Here is a 6,000-nt window from a genome sequence, read left to right as displayed (position 1 = left end):
CAAGACAGAGAGCATGAGGAGAATACTGTTATAAATGAGAAACTTTTACTATCTGTCCACATGAATGGTACCAGACCATCATTTCACATAGTTCCACAAGATAATTTTCACCCAGTGCCCTCTGCCCTACAATATAATCTGGACTATGAATTGCAGTCTTCTGGACGTTCACATATAGATTCACTGTGATCCATTTCATCTTATCTACCGAGCATCTGATGAGACGCTGGGTTGAGATGCTACTAAGGATGAGCGAGTGCAGCACTTGGAGTACTCCACTTGTTTAGCTAAATTGACCCAAAAAAAAGAACCACAGACTTCACATGAGGTTTTTTTTTTTATATATTTATTGCAGATATTGATAATGGTGCAGAGGGAATGAGAGAGCTGACTGAAAATCCAATGCTGGAGGAGGATGGTGGCAGGAAAAAGCAGCTGTTTTACTGCAATCCGGTGTCGAATGCCGAGCTGGGCGAGGCAGACAACTCGGAGTAGACCCACAGATGAGCCTGAAGCAGAGGCAGACAGAGAGTCAGAAAAGCACTAGGGACGAGTATGAAGATGAAAACTCACACTAGGGCGTCTCTTGGCCACCGCTGAAGGGAACAGGCGAATCTGGCAGAGACTGCAGAGCTGAGCTGGTATATATACTGCTGGGCGTTGATTAGTGGATCAGCTGTGCAGGTGAGTCAGCAGAAGTAGGTTGCCACGCCCAGACAAACACAAATGAGGACACACAGGAACACATGGGTAAGCAGGAGAAGAAGGCTACTGACTGACACCACTATCTTTACCTGTATCTACCAACTAAATGATCTGTGTTTGTGTCTGTATTGGGAGGAACAGGGGCATATTGCTATATTCATTTTTTTTAAAAAAACAAAACTACAGAACAGCCTCAGAAGTTTAGAGGATCAGGATTGAGCTTCAGATCAATATTTTTTATCCCAAGAGTGAGAGTGAGAGAGATCGAGAGTGATTAGTACAACTTCACAAGTTGAACATACCATCTGAGTACACACTTGGCCTCAATAAGTGACGAACTCTGCATGTGTAATGTTAGATTTTTGATTTAGTTTATTGAACGGGTTTCAAATATTTCAGCAATACAAATGCAAATTTAAAGTAAACTGGTACAAAAAGGCAAAAGTCTAAATAAACGTCAAGAGGTATAAAATAATAAACATTCAGAAACCCTTCAGTCAGCGGTGGAGGCATCAGGTGTACTAAAGTCTAACCCAAAATGCAATTTTATTTATTGGGTCTCAGATATTCTAACTTTGTTTTCAGGGTATATTATATCTTAAAAACCCTGCAATCCTACGCAGGTGTTTTCAGTTATTCTGGCTGTTTAGACCTCTTCCCAGGTTGAAGTTAGGTGAAGCCATGCTACGCTATGTACTAATGAGAGCTGGCCCAACAGCTAGAACAAAGCTAAGAGGAGAGTGTGGGAGATGAAGCACAGATGTGCCACCCGCACTGATCTGAGAGGAGGTCCAATCAGGCACAATCAAAATCAGCTGTGTCAGCTCCCATTGAGTGCACATTGACCTGGAACTTGACTTTACCTGACTGCTGTTGGTGTCTCCATGATATTTGACAGTTATTTGTACAAATGTGACACAAACAGGTGACTTTTAATATTGTATGTGTACACCTTACAATTTCTTTTTTAGGTGTCATTTCAAATGCAACAGGAAGTTGTGCTGGTGTTTTGTAGACTGCTTTGTTCATCCTGTGACATGCATCACACAACTAGCCAAAAGGTGGATAAAGCTCTCGGTGTCCTTGCCAACATTGTTGCTTTGGTTCTGCTGCCACTGCTCAAGTAGCATTTCCTGAGCAAGCTAGCTCGCTAACAGTATGATTGTATCGCTTCAGGATGGCTTTGTTGGAGCAAATAACTGTTTGAACCAAACTATCCTGCTGCAATTGCGACCACTCAGTGACCCAGTTTTCCTGTAATTTGTCATATCAGCTTTGGGCCTAAAACGCAGCGTCGACCCGGAGGTCTGCTCTCGCTCCTGTCATAGCTCGACACGCATGGACTCTTTCCAAGGTAGGAATTAGCATTTTTGTGATGCCTTGGCTGTGTTCTGCCTTTGTTTGTGCTTTGCTGTGTGTTTTGCTCTGCCACAGATACTTTGGTAGGCTAATGTTAGCTGCCCACTTGCTGCTGCTAAATGCTATCAGAGTTTGTTAGCGTTGAATTTGTGTGCGAGTCTTCGAGTGGCTCTGTATATTTTTCTTTTGGTTATTGTTTGATATTTCATTATAATACATTGCTGTTCATTCAAAAAGATCAAGTATGGTTTTGGGCTAAGGTTAGTTTTGTTTTGCCGCTTACCTACCCCCTTGGTTGTTGCTGTTGTGGGGTTTTAGTTAAGGTGGTTATCAGGCTAACATCCTTTTTGCCCACCCATACTGATATGTATTCATATTTATAAATGTTGCTTCCTTGTAGAGGATAACACTGCAAACAGGCTTTACAGATGTACTCATGCTGGTTGTCTTGCACACACCTCGTTCACATCACTTCCTGTAATATAGGCTGCATGATAAGCTCAGGTCTGTCTGCTGTGGGCCTTAAATGTCCACTTAAAGCCAGAACAGGAGCTCTCCTGTTTGGGAGTACAACACCTCCTCCCACAGGGTTTATTGCTGAGACTCCAGGGGGCACTTCTTCGCTTCAACGAGGTAAGAGTTTGCTTGCATGCATGCTGTGAGAAAATGCTCTGAGATGGCTCCGTTAAGTCTGTGTTTGTATGCTTGACTATATGAGGCTGTTAGCACTGCTGGTTGTTTCATTGCTCTCCCTGATCTGCTTGCCGCTGATGGCTGCTAATTTCTACTGTTAGGGTGTCGCCATCTGTCTATACAGTATATGTGCATTGGTATTAATTGCGGATTGCTCTCTTGTAGTGGCGTATGCTTTACTGAATGTGGATATAAGTGTTTGAGTATTGTGTCTTATTGGTTGAACTGGTTTTGTTGCACATTTCACTCTTTGCTTTTGGGGTTTCCTTTTAAGGTTTTTAGTAGAAGATTGTCTTCTGCTGTATGCTGTTGCTGCACTGCTCCTGTAATTCACTAACTCTGCTGTATTTCATAAACTTCATCTGTTTTGAAACTCAACACAATTGAACTGTAAAGTGGGAGGATCCCTCCTGAGGTAGTCCTCGGCACTACAACAAAATCAAGTAGTGTTGACTTTTAAATGATTTTTCCGAACCGTTATTTGTTCAGACTTGGCTTGACTTTGTTTCATACGTTTAAATTTGGTTTTACACTGAGACTGGAGAGCTGACACTAACGACATGGATTTGACTTGATTTGGCACCCTTGATTTTTATACTTGAAACTTTACTTTACTACAAAACTGAAACATAATTGCATTTAAAGCAGCTGGCCGGCTATCAGAAGATGTCAAAGAAACTGTTATCTCGAAGTATTTACATTCCATAGATTACAAAAATTTCAAGAAGGTGGGCAATTCTTTTTCAATAAACTCGTTTTTTTTTTTTGTTTTTTTTTAAATTTACTGTAAGGACACTTACTCACTTGTGACGCAGATGGGTTTTGTTAAAGTATAGTTTACAAAGTCATGATACCAGTACCCATAACAGTAATATGATGATGATAATTGTTACATTTACACAAAAGGACCCCAAAACAACACACACACAGGCTGGTAAAAGAGCAAAAAGCAAAAGTGCAAACAATGAAATGACAAAAAACTAGCAACAAAAAGAAAATAACTTGCTTAAATACAAACTAAACTAATGAGGGGTGAGGTGCAGGTGGAGAGACACTAGGAACAGGGCAGTGCTACCGAGGCTGATGGAAACAGAACACTGGGAGCACAGGTGAGCAGGAAGTAGAAGGTAAGAACAAGAAACGAAAGTAAACGACTACAAAATAAAACAGGAAATATCCAACCGAAAAACCCCAAACCATGACACTGATCTCAATAGAGTACTTCATTTCTGGACATAGATGTGTTTCCAATTACTACAGTACAGGTATCTCCTGTTCAGTCAGAACAGAAGTTATGCCGGTCCATCATCTGCCTGAAACTTTTGGGCCTTGTTCATTAGACAAGCTCAATAGTTCATCTGTCACGCAGCTTTAGTAGAAAAAAAAGGAAGATCCGAGGCACTCCAGAGGTTTCCTTTTTTAAACAAGTTAGACCATTGCGATTTCCGAAGACTATTTTTTGTTTTCTGTCATGCCCCAGATAACAGAAGAAGGCTCAAATCAATGTTCAGAGAAACTAATGATGAGCCATAATCGCATTTAGGCCACTGTGTTATCTCTGCGTTTTCGACTTGTTCCTCTTCACTTGCACTCGTCTCACTCAAGCTGTTATCAGTCAAAGGCCTGACAGCGCCTCTCTGTTCCAGGCCTTGTACGTGTCTTTGTCAGTCCACATCTCAGCATTCGGACAAGCCGCTATCGGACATGGGGGCTTCCCAGCCATTACTTCCACCTGCGTGACAACAGGCAGCCTTATCTGCCATAGTGATGTGAGCCTAGCTGAGTTGCTGATTAAAAGACATGGGGTCACATCACCTCTTCCCTCCCCGTGTCTCTCTTTTCTGTCTCTCTCTCACAGACTCATTCACCCTGTTTTTCACCCTGGGTGAATGAGATTTGTGCAGGCAAGTTTATCCAGGGAGAAAAAAAAAGGAGTATTACAAGATCAAGGTCATTTTAAGGTGATGAAAATTAAGCGTGAATAAATGTTTTTAAAACTAGTCTCTCCTGGGAACACATGCGCACACACACACAAACACACACACAGTCTTTCGCTCTGTTTTTAATTAAAAGCCTGAGTGACAACGTGGCCTATTTCTTCCATGGCTGTTTCAAATTGAGAGAGAGATAAGACTTATATTTAGGAGGCCTTATCAAACTCATCTATTTACTGCTGGGTAATTTTCCTTTTCTCGCCTTACAAGAAAGTGCAGACAGAAAAAATCATCCTCTATCCTCTAGGTTTGAAATCTCCAAAGCAAAACTATTTCTCCCCTTCTCAGCACCCGTTTGCCATCTGCGCCCGGTACCCTACATGGCGTATGAAAGTGAGAAATGGAGACAATGGATTTCACTTGTGTCCTAACATGCTTTGCATCAAAGCTGTTGCACTAAGTCACTATCCTACCAGCCCCGATGAATGATTAACGTGGCTGTTTTTTGCAGTGTGCTCCGAAGCGCTGGTGTTTACTCCGCAGTAGGGCCAGGTCTGATCTCTAAACATTGTCATCCCTGAGCCCAGATCCGCACAGGACGCGTAATGACAGACCCAACATTAAAGCCTCTACAACACCAAAGAATCTGTTTTCTCCTTGGTCTATTTTTGCATCCCAGTAAGGAGTCACTTGATCCTACCTCCTTCCTGACAGTTCATCCACTGGATATCAGTTTGTGTCTGCCTGTAAGATTCGCATAAAAGCAAGAAGGGAAAAGCATTTTACTCCTGCGAACCAACAGGAGATGTGTGACAAGCTCTGAAACATTTATGCACGGCTTTGATTTGTTTGGCCTGGTTTGCGTCTGATTTGTCTCAAGGCAAGGCTTAATCAAAAGAGATGTACAAGCCATATTGCTTTGGAATACATTATGCAACGGCGTTCATACAGTGCGGTAGATGACTGAAGTGCTTTTGTAAGCAAATGAGTTCCATTGTTTGTGGTTTTGACCTTGAGGAAGGGCGACCTGTGATAATAAAGCACTTGTCAGAAAGCCAGCCCCTCTGTGAGTGGCTCCGGCCTGTTAATGTGAGACGCGTGTGTCGTCGCCGCTAACGTTCCGTCTTCATTAATGGCAGACGGTTGCAAAGATGGACTACATCTTGGGAGATATGGAGGTAGCATGAGTCATTTTAATACACACTAAATTTTTGTTTTTCTGCTTGTTTGATGCCGAAAATGTGTTTTACTTGGAAAAATTAAATTCAAGTTAATCAATAATGAGATGTACCATAAGCTCTAATTCCAT

General features: G+C 42.0%; 1 protein-coding gene across 1 annotated transcript in view; it reads left to right on the top strand.

Annotated features, from left to right (window-relative positions):
- The first annotated feature begins 1,557 nt into the window (after positions 1-1,557).
- Positions 1,558-6,000, top strand: part of zc3h12aa (zinc finger CCCH-type containing 12Aa) — a 339,114-nt gene continuing 334,671 nt past the window's right edge. Inside the window, exons 1-2 of the mRNA XM_073485746.1 lie at positions 1,558-1,630; positions 1,979-2,059. The gene's annotated coding sequence lies outside the window, so the exon portion shown is untranslated. The remainder of the gene's footprint in view (positions 1,631-1,978; positions 2,060-6,000) is intronic.

The sequence above is a fragment of the Pagrus major genome, chromosome 17, assembly GCF_040436345.1.
Source record: "Pagrus major chromosome 17, Pma_NU_1.0".
Classification (NCBI taxonomy): Eukaryota; Metazoa; Chordata; class Actinopteri; order Spariformes; family Sparidae; genus Pagrus; species Pagrus major.
This window is presented reverse-complemented; position numbering and strand designations above follow the sequence as displayed.